This window comes from Eumetopias jubatus, unplaced genomic scaffold, assembly GCF_037043125.1.
Source record: "Eumetopias jubatus isolate StellerSeaLion01/CBP00866 unplaced genomic scaffold, mEumJub1_p1.0 scaffold_2, whole genome shotgun sequence".
NCBI classification, from domain to species: domain Eukaryota; kingdom Metazoa; phylum Chordata; class Mammalia; order Carnivora; family Otariidae; genus Eumetopias; species Eumetopias jubatus.
Genome location: NW_028274808.1, coordinates 83,690,665 through 83,711,909, shown reverse-complemented (window position 1 = coordinate 83,711,909; position 21,245 = coordinate 83,690,665). Strand labels below are relative to the sequence as shown.

At 37.0% G+C, this 21,245-nt stretch overlaps 1 protein-coding gene across 8 annotated transcripts in view; it reads right to left on the bottom strand.

Annotated features, from left to right (window-relative positions):
* Positions 1–21,245, bottom strand: part of INPP4B (inositol polyphosphate-4-phosphatase type II B) — an 842,030-nt gene that overhangs the window by 697,875 nt on the left and 122,910 nt on the right. The window lies entirely within an intron of this gene.

The window sequence follows — 21,245 nt, the reverse complement described above, 5'->3', positions numbered from 1 at the left end:
TCCTAAAAGGTTCCTCCTCTCCTATAGCTGATACTCAGCCTTGTTTTCCTTGCTTCTCTATCTTCTCACATGGGAACAAAACTAGCACTTGAGCAAGAAAAAGCATTAGTTTCCACCATTTCAAAAGATAAGATGTGAGCCATGTTGGGACAGAACATTTACTTGGAATACAACTAACTGAAATGGAATTTGCAATTATCTAAACTTATTTTTCTCCCTCCTGCAGTGAGTATGGGTTTTGAAATATTCATGAAAGCTTGGGTGTTTTCCTATTCTGTCTTTCCACAGAAGTGATAACATGAGATATTATGGGATGACTCTGTAAATAATTGCAGATTACCCTGCTTATATGACGCAATTTCAGAGCTTTTCTATGCTGCAACAAGGAGGAAAGCACTTTATAGAAGTCAAAAGTATGAAAATATATCTTATTCCCTCTCTTAGCATATAACAATCTTGATGAGTATTCCATAAGAGATTTTATTGCATCATTATCTGAATGTTCAGATTGGAGAATAAGAAATTCAAGTCTGAGCAACAGCTTTCCAGAAAGGAATGTTACATAGCTAGGTAAGAATTTTAAGTTCATCCCTCAAGAAAGTTATTTGAACAAATGTTAACAGTTAAAAACATCACTGATTAACTGACTATAACAATCACTGTAAGAATAGTCTTATAACTGTAATCACTGCATCTTACTAGCAAGTGACCTTGGGCAAGTACATTAAACTCTGTAAGCCTTTACATTTCATCTGTAATATCAGAATAATAATCCCTCCTACTCCACAGAGCTGATAAATGATATAAAAATGTATAAGGGATATAGAACTAATGACTATTACTTAATATAATTATCAATAACATTATTATTATCATTGTTCCCCTTTCAAAAAATATCTCACTACCCTATTGAAAATCTCTGCTTCTGTGAGCCATGTGGTGGAATGATTAAAATAATATCATACTGGACATCACCGAATTTGCCTATTTGTTAATCACAGACTGTGATAACAAAAATGAAAGAAAGAAAGAAAGAAAGAAAGAAAGAAAGAAAGAAAGAAAGAAAGAAAAAGAAAGAAAGAAAGAAAGAAAGAAAAAGAAAGAAAGAAAGAAAGAAAGAAAGAAAGAAAGAAAGAAAGAAAAAGAAAGAAAGAAAAAGAAAGAAAGAAAGAAAGAAAGAAAGAAAGAAAGAAAGAAAGAAAGAAAGAAAGAAAGAAAGAAAGAAAGAAAGAAAGAAAGAAAGAAAGAAAGAAAGAAAGAAAGAAAGAAAGAAAGAAAGAAAGAAAGAAAGAAAGAAAGAAAGAAAGAAAGAAAGAAAGAAAGAAAGAAAGAAAGAAAGAAAGAAAGAAAGAAAGAAAGAAAGAAAGAAAGAAAGAAAGAAAGAAAGAAAGAAAAAGAAAGTCATTTTAGGTCTTTGGACAGGTGGAGAAAAAAATTTTCAGAAGGATGAGTAAGTTGTCAACCACTCTACTGCACTGGTTTCTCTTGATTTTGCTAAAGATTTTAATTTAAAGAAATCCTCCAAGAAATTATGATACATTTCAAGATTCTCTTAAAGAAACTGCCCCTTGTGTACTCTTATCAGTACTCAATCCCATTCAGAAAACACCTCATGAGCCCCTAGTGCAAGACAAGGGTATGGACTGACTTAAAGAAAACAATAAACAAAATGTGACCCAAGAAAAACACAGTTCAGTGGAGGAAACACATCTTTAGACAATCATTTCAAGTAACTGGTGTAAATACCAAGTTTAAATCATTAAACAATATACAACGTGTTGGAGCAATAGAAGGTATTGAAAGAATATTCTGCAGTCAGGAAAGGGAGATTTAAAAAATAATCTTTAAAAAGTTAGTCAGAATAGCTGAACTGATATGGACTGGCTGACTATCAGTCCTGTTTTGTCTAAGAAAATTTCACAAAAGAGAGGAACTTTGAAAGACTAAGTCTGGAAGGCAGGTGAGAAAGAATATGTCTTTCCAGGGAGCTGAGACAGTGCATACAAAGAACTGGAAGCATAAAAAAACATGGAGACCAGATTAGCATGAGGCTGACTTGCAGAGCCCATTATACTTCTCCCCAATCTCTCATTAAAATGCTCAGAGGCTGTCAAAGAAGAGAAATACTAGTAACGGCATCAGGAGAAAAGGGACAAAATATAAAAAAATATTTCCATTGTTTGTGCATAACACCCAGTGTTCCACTCCGGGTGTTATGCACAAACAATGAATCATGGAACACTACATCTAAAACTAATGATGTAATGTATGGTGATTAACATAACAATAAAAAATTTTTTAAAAATTAAATCCACATAGAAACAAAAGTATACTAGAGTTTGCCTTCAAAATTCCTTTCTTTTAAAAGTAATTTTTCAAAGAATAAAAAAAAAAGGTATTCCAGTAGCTGCATCCCTGATAGGGACAGATTAAGTAACACTGTTTTAGAATCAAACCTCTTATTGTATATTTTGAAAGACACAGCATATATGACTAGAAATAAAGAAACTGGGAAGGGACTTTGATTCACACCAATAGTCCCCAACTCCAAGATGCTGGAATCAAGCAGACCAAAGTCTGCATAACATTGAATGGTGCCCCCCAAGAAATATATTAAAGTCCCACCCTTGCACCTGTGAATGTGACCTTATTTGGAAATGGAGTCTTTTCAGATATAATTAAAATGTGAGTTAAGATGATATGATATAGAAAGGGGGGACCCTTAATCCAATATGACTGGTGTCCTTATAAGATGAGGCACAAAGACACATGCAGAGAGGAGAATGCCACATAAAGACAAGGCACACAGAGGGAGATCATGTGATGAGGGAAGAAGAGACTGGAGTCAACAAGCCAAAGAATACCAAAGATTGCTGACAACAGAAGCTAAGAGAAAGTCATGGAACTGATTCTCCCCTAGAGCTTACAGAGAGAACATGGCCCTGTTGACCCCCTTATTCTGGATTTAGAGCCTCTAGAATTGTGAGAGAATAAATTTATCTTATTCTAAGCTACCCCGTTTGTGGTAATTTGTTATGGCAGTCCTAGTAAACTAATGTAGCATTTTTTGAGGCAACAAGAAATAGGCCCCTACCCTGATCACTTGGAGTTTAAAAAATCTTACAGTTATACTGTCAGCAAAAAATATATTCTCAATTTAGAATCTAGAATAGCCAGTTACATATAAAAAGCTGATTTAAAGTTTAAATTGTCTTCCCTCCATAGCTAGGATCCGCTGCAAGCGGAAACCAATAGCCAATGAAGAGGAATATGTTGGTCCTATATTTTTACCCCAGGTCCCTCTTCCCCAGCCAGTTAATCTTGCTCCCAATGCCTCTGGAATATGGGAGTGGAGTGAAAAAATGTAAGGTGAGGAAAGAAGAGGTAAACGGAGAAGGAAAATTTACTTTCTGTTCACTGAGCTGAGAGCTATTATGTATTTAAAGCTGATTCTCAACCAGTGGATGCTTTTCCAGGTTTTTCAGGGATTATTTCCCCTTCTCCAATCACTGAGGACCTTTCATTTATACTACCTCAACATGAGTCATACTGTCTCACTTTATCACTTACTACATCCACAGCTCCAACTAACACGTTCAGCTATCTGCTGAAGCCAGTTCAGCCCCTGGGCAGCTCTCTGGGACAGCTTCATGATTGCTCCCTCACATTCATGGCAGGGACCTCTCCAACAAACCCTGGGGAAATGGGCTACTCTCAATTGAGCACCTCTACTTTCTCTACCATAAATGCTCACTAGCTTATCTTGGCTTTAGATTCATCAGAAATCAGTCCACTGTCTCCACAACCACCCCCAAAACTTCAAGGGACACATATTATACTCTCACTGAGTTTTGTTGAAGCACCTCTTTTTATCACTGGGAGGGAAAAAAAGGTAACACCCCACAACCTACCTCCTTGTGGACATTCCCAATGGACCCTCAGTTCACTCCAAAGAAATAAGCCTTTAATCTCTAGACCTCCCACCCTTTTTGGATTAGGAATGTAGGAGTTATCTAACCATTTCTCATGCTCATACTAGGGAATTTCTACAAGGTGACCTGTGTTCATAAATCGCTTTGGTATCTGATAGCTATTGTCTTAAAGGGTCAATATTTTCCCATTTACATAGGAGTTTTCACAATCTGAATTTTAAGAGACTCATGGGGGAAGCAGCTAAAAATTGTATAACATGCCTACTGGATATATAATCTTTTTTAAGTTTTTTGAGCATTCCATGCATTTTATATATAAATTCAATAAAATATAATCAATATTATCTCTCCTAATATTCAATATAATCTCTCATCTTCAGTCAGGCAGAGTGCTTAATAGCTCCCACGTTGCTCTCACCAATTCCACTTTCCAAGTCTGTTCCTTCTGGTTGTGGCTAAATTCTTACTTTTTAGCACCTTCCAAATTTACCACCCTGTCAATGTTTTAATGCCAACTTCTCCACAAAGTGATCCCCAGGTATTTTGGAGTTTGTTGATTTTATCACTCTCTGACCTTGTGTAGCAATTATAGCCAAAGCATATAATTTATATTGCTTTCTTGGGTTGTCTTGTGCTATCATGTCTCCCCAACTATATTTTAAGTTCCTCAAGAATATTTGTATCTTGTGCCTCTCACCTATCCCCTTTAGTACTTAATTCAATGCTTGGCACATAGGAGGTGGTTCCTAATAAATACATACTCACTTCCATGTACTAAATATCTATTAACAAAGATAAGGCAGAGCTAACTTTTGTGGCATAAATGTCTTATCATGTCCCATATAGAAATTACAGTCCTTGCCACTGCCACATAAAATTTAAAGAACATTTGAACAAACTAATATGTCAGATAGAACAGAAGCAGAAGACAAAGGAACATGAGAAGTGATATGCCATCAGAAAACAAAGAAGTCATTAGGGAAATATAATCCATATGCAATGCTTTTGCATTTCTCTATGTTTGACCTCACCTTTCTGCCAGGGGTAGCACTTGTCTCAGAGGGATTAGGATTGTTACAAGGTAAATAAAATAAGAAAGGAGGAGACTACAGCTTCACCAGCAAGAATTCTAGATCCATAGCAAGGTGGCGGTCATGAAAATCAGGCTTTCCTTTTAATTTTTAAAAACACGATCTTATTTGCCATTAACATTAGAAGTCAGAACTAGAGAACTAGATCATGGAGTTATACGATGCCATTAATGAAGAAAACATAGGGTATGATATAAAGGAGATGGAAAACTACCTTAGGCTCAAGGGTTGTATGGAGAAGAAGACAGAAGAGGAAGAAGTCAAATATCAAGTCCTCATTTCCCTCCTCTAAGTTAAATCCCCACATGAATTTGGTAATAAGAGCAGTAGGACTAGTAGAGTGCTTTACAGGGCATAGACTGGAGAGAACTCAAGACTGAGAAAACTAGCATTCAGCATTTAACACTACACGGGAACAGCTAAGTGGCTTTAGAAGAGGGAGAGAAATATCTAAAACCATGAATCTGAGACAGAATCCCATTACGCCCACAGCCAATGTGTGGTGCCTCAGAGACACAGAACTTCCTAATACCCTAATCAGGGAACATGGGAGTGCTGAGTAGATGTGGTCCCATCTACTAGCCCCCGCACAAAAAATGTCATAATGCCATAAGAGAAAGAATAGAAGAAAAAGAAGAATTCTGAAAGCACAAACATTTACCCAAAAGTTGTCTGAGTCATCTACCCCTGATAAAAAGGGAACTTAAATGTATCTAGTCCAATGTCATTCTTTTATAGATGAGGAAACAAAAGACCACAGTGGCAGACTCATTTACTCGAGTATTATGCAAATGGGGACAGAGAAGAGGCAATAATTCCAAATTTTCTAACACCTGCTGAAATGCCTACACACTATCCTACACTTTTATCCAGCTTCTTTTTATTATAAATATCAGTTAATGCTATTATTCAGTTAATATTTAAAAATAAAAATTCAGGGGCGGAGCAAGATGGCGGAGGAGTAGGAGACCTGGATTTCGTCTGGTCTCAGGAATTCAGCTGAATAGGGATTAAACCATTCTGAACACCTACGAACTCAACAGGAGATTGAAGAGGAGAGTAGCAACAACTCTCTGAACAGAGAAGCGACCACTTACTGGAAGGTAGGACGTGCGGAGAAGTGAATCCGAGGTGATATTCGGGAGGATAGACAGCGGGGGAGGGGGCCTCCGTCCGCCGCTTCTGGCAAGTGATAGAGCCGCGGAGCACAAAATCGGAACTTTTAGAAGTCGGCTCCGCTGAGGGACATCGCTCCAGTGGCTAAGCGGGGGATGGAATCCTCCTGGGACAGTGTGGTCTCAAGACCCTCGGGGTCACAGAAAGACCGGGGGTGCCTGAGTGTGGCAGAGCTCCCAGGTATCAGAGCGGGGAAGCCGGCTGCAGAGACGGAGCCGAGGTGCAGGCTCTCAGCTCGGGGTTGCCATAAACTGTGATCCGCGGCCCAGTGGGGCCACTGCTCCTCCAGCAGGGACCCAACAAGCGGCAGACCCGGGGAGACTCCCCTTTCTCCCCCGGGAGGAGCGGCGCGGGAGCGCACCGCCGGGATCTGCTGGGTTTGGAGACTCCACACGGGGTCGGGTGCCAGAGATACAAACACTCGGTCACAGGCCGGGTGAGCATGGAGTGCAGCCGGAGACCAGGGAGACGAGAGAGACTGCTTTTCTCTGGGGGCGCACTGAGGAGCGGGGCCCCGAGTTCTCAGTTCCTCCGGGTAGAGATTGGGAGGCCACCATTTTCGCCCTGGTCCTCCAAAGCTGTGCCGGGAGCTTGCAGGGAACAAAAGCTCCTGAGAGCAAACCCGAGCAGCTTGCTTAGCCCAGACCAACAAGGGTGGGGCAATTCAGCCTCCGGCAAAGACATTTGGAAACCACGGCAACAGGCTCCTCCCCCAGAAGATCAGCAGGAACAGCCAGCAAGCCAAGACCAAGTTTACCGATCAAGGAGAACGGGAGAACTCCAGCAGTAGGGGAATACTGCACATAGAATTCATGGCTTTTTTTTACCATGATTCATTAGTTCATCAAAGTTAATTTTTTAACAGTTTTTTTAAATTTTTCTTTTTCCCTTTTTCAACCAACATCTTATCAATCCCTTTTTAAAATTTTTTTTTATTTTTCATTTTTAGAGTCATATTTTATCCTTCATAGTAGTTACCCTTATTTTTGGCATATATATATATAAGTTGTTCTCTCTTTAAAATTTTGAGATACAGTTTCTTCTAACAGATCAAAATATACCCTAAATCACTAGTGTATGGCTTTGTTGTAGTCTCCTTCCTGATCACATTCTCTCCCTTTTTTCTTTTTTTTTAAATCTTCTTTCTTTTTTCAAACAACTTATCAATTCCTTTTATACAATCTTTTATAATTTTCATCTTTACAGTCATCTTCCATCCCTTCATTGTATCAACCCTTATTTTGTACATATATGTCTTTCTTCCTTTAAAATTTTAGGAGGCACTTTTTTCTAACAGACCAAAATACACCCAAAACCTAGTGTGTGGCACTGATCTATGCACTAGCCTGACCATATTTGATCATATTCTGCTTTTTTGTATTGTTCTGTTTTTGTTTTTATCTCTTTTTTTTCTCTTTCTTTTTTCTTTCCTTCCCTTTTTTCCCCTGCTTTCAGGTCTTTTCTGATTTGTATACAGTATATTTGCTGGGGACGTTGTTAACCTGTTAGCATTTTGTTTTCTCATTCATCTATTCTCCTCTGGACAAAATGACAAGACGAAAAAATCACCTCAGCAAAAAGAACAAGAGGTAGTACCGTCAGCCAGGGACCTACTCAATACGGACATTAGTACAATGTCGGACCTAGAGTTCAGAATCATCACTTTAAAGATAATAGCTGAGCTTGAAAAAAGCGTGGAAGTTATTAGAGAAACCCTTTCTGGAGAAAGAAAAGAACTAAAATCTAACCAAGTCGAAATCAAAAAGGCTATTGATGAGGTGCAATCAAAAATGGGGGCACTAACTGCTAGGATAAATGAGGCAGAAAGAAAATCAGCAATATAGAAGACCAAATGATGGAAAATAAAGAGGCTGAGAAAAAGAGAGATGAACAACTACAGGATCACGAGGGCAGAATTCGAGAGATAAGTGATATGATAAGACGAAACAACATTAGAATAATTGGGATCCCAGAAGAAGAAGAGAGAGAGAGAGGGGCAGAAGGTATATTGGAGCAAATAATAGCAGAGAACTTCGTAATGTGAGGAAGAAAACAGGAATCAAAATCCAGGAGGCACAGAGAACCCCTCTCAAAATCAATAATAATAGGTCAACACCCCAACACATAATAGTAAAACTTATGAGCCTCAGATACAAAGAGAAAATCCTGAAAGCAGCTCAGGAGAAGAGATATGTAACCTACAAAGGAAGAAATATTAGATTGGCAACAGACCTATCCACAGAGACCTGGCAGGCCAGAAAGGACTGGCAAGATATCTTCAGAGCACTAAACGAGAAAAATATGCAGCCAAGAATACTATATCCAGCTAGGCACTCATTGAAAATAGAAGGAGAGATAAAAAGCTTCCAGAACAAACACAAACTAAAGGAATTTGCAAACATGAAACCACCCCTCCAAGAAATATTGAGAGGGGTCCTCTAAGCAAAAAGAGAGCCTAAAAGCAGCATAGATCAGAAAGGAACACAGACAATATACAGTAACAGTCACCTTACAGGAAATAAAATGGCACTAAATTCATACCTTTCAGTAGTTACCCTGAATGTAAATGGGCTAAATGCCCCATTCAAAAGACACAGGCTATCAGATTGGATTAAAAAACAAGACCCATCCATATGCTGTCTGCAAGAGACTCATTTTAGACCCAAAGACACCCCCAGATTGAAAGTGAGGGGGTGGAAAAACATTTACCATGCTAATGGACACCAAAAGAAAGCTGGGGTGGCAATCCTTCTATCAGACAAATTAGATTTTAAAACAAAGACTGTAATAAGAGATGAGGAAGGACACTATATCCTACTTAAAGGGTCTATCCAACAAGAAGATCTAACAATTGTAAATATCTATGCCCCTAACATGGGAGCAGCCAATTATAGAAGGCAATTAATAACAAAAGCGAAGAAACACATTGACAACAATACAATAATAGTGGGGGACTTTAACACCCCCCTGACTGAAATGGACAGATCATCTAAGCAAAAGATCAACAAGGAAATAAAGACTTTAAATGACACACTGGACCAAATGGACTTCACAGACATATTCAGAACATTCCATCCCAAAGCAACGGAATACACATTCTTCTCTAGTGCCCATGGAACATTCTCCAGAATTGATCACATCCTAGGTCACAAATCAGGTCTCAATCAGTACCAAAAGATTGGGATTATTCCTTGCATATTTTCAGACGACAGTGCTTTGAAACTAGAACTCAGTCACAAGAGGAAAGTCGGAAAGAACTCAAATACATGGAGGCTAAAGAGCATCCTACTAAAGAATGAATGGGTCAACCAGGAAATTAAAGAAGAATTAAAAAATTCATGGAAACCAATGAAAATGAAAACACAACTGTTCAAAATCTGTGGGATACAGCAAAGGCAGTCCTGAGAGGAAAGTCTATAGCAATACAAACCTTTGTCAAGAAACAAGAAAGGTCTCAAATACACAACCTAACCCTACACCTAAAGGAGCTGGAGAAAGAACAGCAAATAAAACCTAAACCTAGCAGGAGAAGAGAAATAATAAAGATCAGATCAGAAATCAATGAATTAGAAACCAAAAGAACAGTAGAACAGATCAACGAAACTAGGAGCTGGTTCTTTGAAAGAATGAACAAGATTGATAAACCCCTGGCCAGACTGATCAAAAAGAAAAGAGAAATGACCCAAATCAACAAAATCATGAATGAAAGAGGAGCGATCACAACCGACACCAAAGAAATACAAACAATTCTAAGAACATATTATGAGCAACTCTATGCCAGCAAATTAGATAACCTGGAAGAAATGGGTGCATTCCTAGAGATGTATCAACTATCAAAATTGAACCAGGAAGAAATAGAAAACCTGAACAGACCTATAGCCACTAAGGAAATTGAAGCAGTCATTAAAAATCTCCCAACAAACAAAAGCCCAGGGCCAGATGGCTTCCCAGGGGAATTCTATCTGACATTTCAAGAAGAATTAATACCTATTCTCCTGAAACTGTTCCAAAAAATAGAAATGGAAGGAAAACTTCCAAACTCATTTTATGAGGCCAGCATTACCTTGATCCCAAAACCAGACAAAGACCCCATCAAAAGGAGAATTACAGACCAATATCCTTGATGAACATGGATGCAAAAATTCTCACCAAAATCCTAGCCAATAGGATCCAACAGTACATTAAAAGGATTAGTCACCACGACCAAGTGGGATTTATCCCTGGGCTGCAAGGCTGGTTCAACATCCACAAATCAATCAACGTGATACAATACATTAACAAAAGAAAGAACAAGAACCATAGGATCCTCTCAATAGATGCAGAAAAAGCATTTGACAAAGTACAGCATCCTTTCTTGATCAAAACTCTTCAGAGTATAGGGATACAGGGTACATATCTCAATATCATAAAAGCCATCTATGAAAAACCTACAGCAAATAGCAATCTCAATGGGGACAAGCTGAGAGCTCTTCCCCTAAGGTCAGGAACGCGGCAGGAATGTCCACTATCACCACTGCTATTCAACATAGTATTAGAAGTCCTAGCCACAGCAATCAGACAACAAAAAGAAATCAAAGGCATCCAAATAGGCGAGGAGGAAGTCAAACTCTCACTCTTTGCAGATGATATGATACTGTATGTAGAAAACCCAAAAGACTCCACCCCAAAACTGCTAGAACTCATACAGGAATTCAGTAAAGTAGCAGGATATAAAATCAATGCACAGAAATCAGTGGCATTCCTACACACCAACAACAAGACAGAAGAGAGACAAATCAAGGAGTCGATCCCATTTACAATTGCTCCCAAAACCATAAGATATCTAGGAATAAATTTAACCAAAGAGGCAAAGGATCTGTACTCAGAAAACTATAAAATACTCATGAAAGAAATTGAAGAAGACACAAAGAAATGGAAAAATGTTCCATGCTCACGGATTGGGAGAACCAACATTGTGAAGATGTCAATGCTACCTAGAGCAATCTACACATCCAATGCAATCCCCATCAAAATACCATCCACTTTTTTCAAAGAAATGGAACAAATACTCCTAAAATTTGTATGGAACCAGAAGAGACCCCGAATAGCCAGAGGAATATTGAAAAAGAAAAGCAAAGTTGGCGGCATCACAATTCCGGACTTCCAGCTCTATTACAAAGCTGTCATCATCAAAACAGTATGGCACTGGCACAAAAACAGACACAGAGATCAATGGAACAGAATCAAGAGCCCAAAAATGGACCCTCAACTCTATGGTCAACTTATCTTTGACAAAGCAGGAAAGACTGTCCAATGGAAAAAAGACAGTCTCTTCAACAAATGGTGTTGGGAAAATTGGACAGCCACATGCAGAAGAATGAAACTGGACCATTTCCTTACACCACACACAAAAATAGACTCCAAATGGTTGAAAGACCTAAACGTGAGAGACAGGAGTCCATCAAAATCCTAAAGGAGAACACAGGTAGCAACCTCTTCGACCTCAGCCGCAGCAACTTCTTCCTAGAAACATCCCCAAAGGCAAGAGAAGCAAGGGCACAGATGAACCATTGGGATTTCATCAAGATAAAAAGCTTTTGCACAGCAAAAGAAACAGTCCACAAAACCAAAAGACAACAGACAGAAGGGGAGAAAATATTTGCAAATGACATATCAGATAAAGGGCTAGTATCCAAAATCTATAAAGAACTTATCAAACTCAACACCCAAAGAACAAATAATCCAATCAAGAAATGGGCAGAAGACATGAACAGACATTTTCCAAAGAAGACATCCAAATGGCCAACAGACACATGAAAAAGTGCTCAACATCGCTCGGCATCAGGGAAATCCAAATCAAAACCTCAATGAGATACCACCTCACACCTGTCAGAATGGCTAAAATTAACACGTCAGGAAATGACAGATGTTGGTGGGGATGTGGAAAAAGGGGAACCCTCCTACACTGTTGGTGGGAATGCAAGCTGGTGCAACCCCTCTGGAAAACAGTATGGAGGTTCCTCAAACAGTTGAAAATAGAGCTACCATACGATCCAGCAATTGCACTACTGGGTATTTACCACAAAGATACAAAGGTAGGGATCCGAAGGGGTACGTGCAGCCCAATATTTATAGCAGCAAGGTCCACAATAGCCAAACTGTGGAAAGAGCCAAGATGTCCAACAACAGATGAATGGATAAAGAAGAAGTGGTATATATACACAATGGAATATTATGCAGCCATCAAAAGGAATGAGATCTTGCCTTTTGCAACAACGTGGATGGAACTGGAGGGTGTTATGCTGAGTGAAATAAGTCAATCAGAGAAAGACATGTATCATATGACCTCACTGATATGAGGAATTCTTAATCTCAGGAAACAAACTGAGGGTTGCTGGAGTGGTGGGGGGTGGGAGGGTTGGGGTGCGTGGGTGATAGACATTGGGGAGGGTATGTGCTATGGTGAGCGCTCTGAATTGTGCAAGACTTTTGAATCACAGATCTGTACTTTTGAAACAAATAATGCAACATATGTTAAAAAAAAAGAAAAAGAAGAAGATAGCAGGAGGGGAAGAATGAAGTGGAGTAAGTCAGAGGGGGAGACGAACCATGAGAGACCTTGGACTCTGAAAAACAAGCTGAGGGTTCTAGAGGGGAGGAGGGTAGGGGGATGGGTTAGCCTGGTGATGGGTATTAAAGAGTGCACATTTGCATGGAGCACTGGGTGTTATGCACAAACAATGAATCATGGAACACTACATCAAAAACTAATGATGTAATATATGGTGATTAACATAACAATAAAAAATTTAAAAGAAAATTAAAAAAATAAAAATAAAAATTTTATTTTAAATAAAAATACAAACAATTTTAAATCCATTTATTTTAATGAATAATGAAATACACTTAAAATTAAAATAACAAATAATGAGTCCACAGAAACACTATTAGTCTCATTTATTTAGTAAATTTAGCAAGGTTACCGATTTAAGGTCATTATACAAAAATCAGTTGGGCTACCACATAACAACAAACAAAAACATAGAAATTCTGATTGCTCGGGTGGCTCAGTCAGTTAAGCATCTGTCTCTTGATCTCAGAGTTATGAGTTCAAGCCACATGCTGAGCTCCATGCTAGGTGTGGAGCTGGTGTAGAGCCGGACATGGAGCCTACTTAGAAAAAAAAGAAAGTCTACATTTAAAATAGAAATAAAACCTCAAATACCATGGAATAAATCTAGCAAAACATGTTTATGACCTCTAAATTAAAAATTACTTAGAGAAACATTACCTAGAGAAAATAAAGCAGAAAAATTAATGGAAAGAGAGATCAGGCTCAATGATTGGAAGATTCATTATTAAAGGATGTTGGTTCTCCCCAGACTGACCCATGTATTCAGTGTTATCACAATAAAGATCCCAGTAGTTTGTATTTTAATTTTAAATTTACCAGCTAACATTTATACAGAAATGTAAAGGGCCAAGGTTAGCCAACTGATATTAAAGAACAAAGTTGGAGGCCTTCAATGACCAGAGTCAAAGCTATAAAGCTTTCATAATTGACACAGTGTGGAATTGGTACAAAAACAAACAGATACATGGAACAAAACAAACAAACAAAAAAGACCACGCAAATTATGACAAGTAATTACACAAGTAAATTTGACAATGTAGAGCAGTCAGTAAAGGGCAATTTTTCCACTAACTGATACTGAACTAATTATATATCCATTTGGGGTAAAACGTGAATCTTATCTCCTACACGTACAAAAAAATCACTTTCAGAGGGTTGTATACTAACACATGGATGATAAAACAATAAAGCTTTCAGAAAAGAATATCTTTCCCTTTGGGGTAGACAATGATTTCTTAAAGAGCACAGAAGTGGTAGCTATAAAGGGAAAATACATGTGACTGCATTTAAATTAAGAGTTTCTCTTTATCAAAAGATGGCACATAGAGAATGAAATGGAAAGCCACGGAGTACAAGGAGAAACCTGCAAAACATATATCAGATAATGACTCATATTCAGGATATTTAAACTCCTACAAATCAATAAGAACAAGGCAGACACCTCAAAAGAAAAATGGCACAAATGGACATTTCACAAAAGAAGGTATTCAAATTTTCAACTAACATAATAAAATTTCCTCAACTTTATTAGTCTCTTGGAAATGCAAATTAAAATCACAATGAGCTACTACTGTGGCCAAAATTAAAAGGACAGATAACATCAAGAGTTGTAAAGATATGGAGCAATGGTACTGTCATATCCTGCTTGTGAAGGGCAGAGAGTGGAAATTGGTGTAACTTTAGAAAACAGTTTGGTAGTATCTACTAAATGTGGACATATGCACACCTTGTGGCTGGGAAAGTTCCACTCCTAGGTTTATAATCACTATAAAGGCACACTATGGTTGCCAAAAATTATGTACAAGAATGTTAATAATAGCACTCTTCATAGTAGGGACTAATTGGAAATAGCTCAAATCTCCATTAATAGCAAAACTAATTAAGACATTAAGATTTATTCATACAATGAAATGCCACACATTAATGATAATGAACAAACTACAGTTACATGAACAACATGGATGAATATCACAAACAATAATTAGGGTAAGAAGTCACATGCAAAAAAGTACATACCATATGACAACATATATAAAAAGTGGAGGGAACCTCTTGTGGGGTAGTGACTGGGAGAAGACGTGGGGGTGCTTTTAAGGTACTGATAACTATTCTTTTTCTTGAGCTGGCTGTTGGATCTTAAGGTGTGTTCACTTGCAAAATTTTATCAAGCTGTAAACTTAAGATTTGCTCACTTTTCTATATGGCTGTTATATTCCAATAAAGTTCATTTTTTTTAACTGGTACTGGAATCCCCACCCATCTATACCACTTGAAAAAAAGGTACAAAGAGATTATAAAGGTGATCCCTGATTTTAAAGACAATCAGATGGAAATTAAAGAGCAGATTTCAATCTGTAAATGTTCTTTCTCAGCATCTACAGGTATGATAATTCAGGGCAGCACCTGGAGAGAGAACATTAGTGTTTTCCCTAGAACATAGCCATTTTCCATATTTTCAACTTATACATTTCCCCTTCAAGTTACTTATTCATTGTTGACTCTGTTCAGTGAAAGGGAATCTACCATAAAATATATGTATATTCCATTTTTTAAAGCACATTTGCATATTTAAGAGTACATACGCCTGAGATTTTTTTTTTTTTTAATTTGGGCTACATTAGCCAGGAAACATAGTCAGATTTTAAGTGTTACACCTGACCTTTTAAATTATTTCCCTTTGCAAATACTAAAATTTCTACCGATTTGATTCCTTTCTAATTTTCCTTTGCTTATTATTTTATGATAGAATTACTACATTTGTAATTGTAGGTTTTTAAAAGTTTCTGCATTTATCTTTAAAAAAAAAAAAAGGGGGGCGCCTGGGTGGCTCAGTTGGTTAAGCGACTGCCTTCGGCTCAGGTCATGATCCTGGAGTCCCGGGATCGAGTCCCGCATCGGGCTCCCCACTCAGCGGGGGGTCTGCTTCTCCCTCTGACCCTCCCCCCTCTCATGTGCTCTCGCTTTCTCGCTGTCTCAAATAAACAAATAAAATCTTTAAAAAAAAAAAGTTTCTGCATTTAAGTTTTGGAAAGAAAACATAAATAGAAAACAAAAATACAATAAACACCTATTTATCTCTGCAAGCAATGAGATAGAAAAAACTTTTTCTTCTTTAAATTATAATTATACCTAGATTAAACATCAATAATGAAAACCACAAAGGCAATAACGAAGGCACAGGAATTTTGAAATGTATGCTTAATATATGCCAGAGAAAAGGCAGAAATAACAATGAAGTCACATCCCAGCTTTAAAGCACACTAAAAAGTAAATAAGAGGAACAATTAATTTCTGCCCTTTTATTTTTTTAATAATCAGACTTTTAACTCAGTTGATGAGAACATTCTTCTCTAAATGATATGCTCTAATTTCACTGATAATTTTATGTATTTAATCATAAGTTTTTCACCCTCTGTTGTTTAGTCAAAAAATAATCAAAATATTTTCCCATAGGCAATTTAGCAATAAAAGACTTAAAAAAAACACTTCTACTCTTTGAAAACTGTTTTTTTAATCTCTTAGTCTGAATTACCTTAGAAGTACCTTATTATTATCATAATAGTAAAAATAAATATTTATCACTGCCAAATAGAAACCAGACATTGTTTTGTGTTGATGTCTTACACACTTAAGACTCGTAACAATTTTAACAGCTGAGTACACTATTACTCCACTTTATAGACGAGGAAACGGAAGCACAGTTTGGTTACCAGAAAGAAGTTACCTGATCCACAAAGCTGGTGAGTAAAGGCAGGATTTGAAGGCAGGTAGCTGTCACCAATTCTGTTCTCTCGACCATTCCTCTGAGCTAATGTTCCACTATTTCCATGTCAGTACCCATTACTATGGCACGTCTTTGGCCCTTATGTGTCATTATTTAAATATATTACTTAACTCTTACAAGGAAGTCTCCCATTTTATTTTAAATGTATGTTATGGGGCGCCTGAGTGGCTCAGTTGGTTGGGTTTCTGACTCTTGATTTCAGCTCAGGGTCCTGGGATGGAGCCCCTGGGCGCGCTCTGTGCTGAGCTGGAGTATGCTTGAGATTCTTTCCCTCTCCCTTTGCCCCTCCCCCCTGCTCACACTCTGTCACTCATAAATAAATAAATATTTATAAATAAATAAATAAAATGTATGTTATTTAAAAATACATTTTGTGTATTTTGTGTATTTATTTACTATTTTCTATATTTTTCAGGTATTCATTAGAATTGTATACACACTATACTTTGAATTTAGAGTGGGTACTACCTTCGAAGAATTTAAAGCGATTTACATATATTATGCCATTTACATTTAAACACACATATACAACCAGCACTAGTCTCTGAAATGATTTTTATATATTTTATTGCATATTTTCTCACCTTCTATCTCATGCTATCGCCAAAGTCAAACACTCAGGGTCTAGATCCTTTATTCTCAAAAGGTGGTCCATAAATTGTTAGTATCACATTACTGGGGCGCTTGTTAGAAATACAGAATTCCAGGCATTACACTAGACCAACTGAGTCAGAATTTTCATTCTAACAAGAAACTTAAGTGATCAGTAGTTTTAAGCAGCAAGCTGCTTTAGGGACACCTGGGTGGCTCAGTCAGTTAAGCTTATCTGACTTCAGCTCAGGTCACAATCCCAGGGTCCTGGGATCAAGCCCTACATGTGGCTCTGTGCTCAGGGGCGAATCTTCCTTTCCCTTTTCCTCCCCCTCTGCCCCTCCCCCTGCTCATGCTTGCTCTCTCTCTCTCAATTAAATAAATAAAATCTTAAAAAAAAAAAGAAATCCACTTTAAATGATCTATTCCTCTAAACTAAAGGCTTTCTTAATCCTTGCTTCAGCTAACTTAATCTCTGTAGGTTCTGTGAAATTTATTCTTATCAATTTTACCACTAAGTGTTTTAGTCTGTTAAAATTATTATTGAGTACTTCACTATCTCTATTACTTTTACTGCCTGCAGTGTTACTGAATTTTACTGAATTAACTATTGAGGACTTAAAACAGAAGCTTCTCTTCTAGGGCTGTCTGAAAGGCTGTTTTGTTTGCAAGGTGCTGTATCTTCCACAAGTAACTACAAATGCCATCAGTTGAAAACAGGCAGAGCTGTCATGCTTTAGTTCTAGTGTGTAGCCTTGTAAATGTCCATGAGAGTTCCTAAGTTAAAAAATCAATACTAGAGTAGCTACTGTTTTCTCAAAATCCTGAGAGATTTTATGCTATATTATAGCACAATGCTGATCTCAAATCCTTTGTGAATTCTCAAATTTTCTTAGTTCTCAGGTATTCACTTATAAGTTGCCCTAGGGTTTTCTAGCTTTCTACATAAGATGACCTGAAAAGGTTCCAGAAAGATATTTTAGTATTACTACTAAGCTAAGGATTTTGCTCTGCCTAAAATAAACACCATTAACAACAACCAAAATCAAACATAGTAACTAATAAAACCCTCAAAGAGAATCATCCATACTGAAAACCATAAAAATAAGCTTCAAAAACAGCAAATTAATGCAAAAAAAAATCAATCTTAAGATAGAAGACAAAGTTCTGTGCTGTTAAGTGCTTTTTACTGTTTTAATAAAGTGCCAATACTCATTATCTTCAAAAAATTTATCAAATTTCCTTATCACCTTATCTCTTTGCTTTGGCTCTTGAATAGATTTCCAACTTATGAGCTAGCTGGGATAAGATTTACTTGAGCATATAGAATCAAGGAAAATCATTCATTACAATTTGTCATAGAAAAATAAAGAATGTTTTAATGTAATCTGGGTGTTAGATAGTAAAAAGGAATTTATTTTAATTGTGTCAGGTGTGATAACCATATCGTGGCTACATAAGATAAATATCCTTATCTTTTAGAAATGTATACTGAAAAAAAGCTGGGCTGAAATGTCAAAAGAAATTACCAACAGGACATACAGGTACATACCACCACCACTAAAGATGAAATAAAATAAAGTACCACCTACAAAAACAGAGAGAAAGAGGCCTATTAGGAATCCAGAAATGACATCAATAATAGAATTTTATAGATATTTATAATATTTATAAATACAGATATTTATAGAAATTTTAGTATCGATGCAGGAGGCTTAAATAAGCCATTAGTACATTAGATTAAAAGTAATGAAAGAAAAAAATAATGTTTCTTTTCACCATTCATAATGTAACTGAACTAACATTATATTTGAAAAATGCTATGGACACATTTTATGGACCTCTTGCTCCAGCTAATCACTATGATAACTCTGTTATATATGTATCACTGCTCTTAAGATTTAAAATAGTTATTTAAGAGAGACATGAACACTTTGCCCACTTTCATAACATTTTTGGGCTTGACCCAAGGCCAGAAGTTTTACACTGCTTTACAGAAAGCCTTTCTATTCTATCTTCTACTTACTCCACCTTGTAGGGTAAGGAAGGATAATTTGGTTACTCAGAGAGTCATTTTTATTAGTAGGTGGTTTCTGGGCCTAAATGCAGTAGAGTAGTGGAAACCTTAGTCCAAAAATTTGGAAATTAACAAATATCAAAAAAATTTTAACTACATTAACTCTTACCTTCTACCCCCTTCTAGGAACCAACAACTTTGGCAAAGCATATAAACATCAAAACTAACACAGCAGAAAAAAATCTTTTGCAGTGCTGAAGGTATCCATGTACAGAAAACCTAAGCTATATTTAAAGGCAAAAAATAAATAAATAAACAATCTAAGAAAAGAGAATCATAGTTGAATGCCTCCATATTCCACTATCAAACTTTACAGAAAAAAAAAGGAGATAAAATTAAAAACTATATGGTGCCCAATCAGGGAATTTCTGTTGTGCGTAACATAGGCACTAGGAATTCTAAAAAGCCCTCTCCTTCAGAACATCTAGAATGCTTGATAAAATATAACAAACATACTTAGAATGCACTGCTGAGCTCATCAGACATAGAATGACCTTAAAGTGGCAGAATGAAGCAGGGTTGAAACAATAGTAACATCCACATGCAAAAGCATGGGTGTCCTCATGTTGTTTACTAATATTTAAAATCTTGAAGCTTTGCAATTTATTAGCCTGATAGGAAATAAGGGACAAGCCTTTAGGTTTGAAAAAAGTGAGGAGCTGAAATTCAGAACATCTTAAAGCCCAAGAGAATGTACAATTTAAAAAAAAAAAAAATGCCTTCTACCATAAGGAAGTGACAAGGGGAAACTTATCTATGGCATCCCTAGCTTGGAGTAGAGAAAAAGAAAATCACTCTTCTAAAAATGTATTAACCATAGGTCTTCCCCCATAGCTTTTAGCCTTGGTTTTACACTGATTATAAATCCTGAAAAACTTCAAGTAGAGAAATTAACTTAAAGAAGCAAATTGAATCCACTCCAAAATAATGTAACTCCATCTCAGACCTCTCAGAATCCCAGAATTTTTAAAAAGCCAAAAATGAGCAAACAATCCAAAATTATACAACCTATAAGAAAAGAAGCCTTCAAAAAGGAGAGTCCAAAGAAGCAACAAACACCAAAATATGACTGCCAAGGACATCAGACTCTGTAATTACCAGAAACACAACATAAAATGAATATTTCAAAAATCTCTAAATAGGTAAAAGAGGGAACTAAAAACATGATAGAATATTAAAGACAAAATTGGAATTTTAAAAGGCTAAAGGTTACTTCTAGAAAAAAATACAATTACACTCTCTATAGACACATTGAATACAAAACCAGGTACAACTTCAGAGAAAGTTAATAGGCTGAAAGCAAATACATAAAATACAACAAAGAAAGAAAAGGTAATAAAACATACATAAGACAGAGGAAAAAATGCAAAGTTCTAACATGTGACCAATCAAATTCCCTGAAAAAGAGATAAGAGAGAATGGAGGAGAGGCTAGACCCCTAGGCCTAGAGTGAGGCAAGTGAGGCAGCTAGGCAAAATTTTAAGGAGGTATTTAGTCTTCTTAAATTTTGTCACCTGGAAGAGGCAATACTAAGAAAGATAATTGGCTAAAAGTTTTCCAGAATTGAAATTTGAGATCCAGGAAACACAATGTTTTTCAAACAGGATTAAAAAAAAAAAAATTTACACCTAGTGACAATAGTAAAACTATAGAATACCAAAGAGGTCTTAAAAGCAGCCAGAAATAGAAGATTTACTACTTTAGTAGACACTGCTGGTGCCGTGCCCATATCCTCTCTACCAGCCACTGAATCCACACCTACCCTTCTCTTAAAAATTGTCCTCATGTTTTCAGAGTTTCCATACTCCCTCTGGGGAAAGCCCACTGCCAAAGAATAATAAATGGATACCAAGGCCAATTCCCTAGCATTAATGTGGGACATTTCTATGGTACCCTCAGGATGCAGACTGTCTTATGGAATCAGGCTGATCTTCCACTAAATCCACATCTTTGACTACCTGCTTTTCCCATGCTACAATAC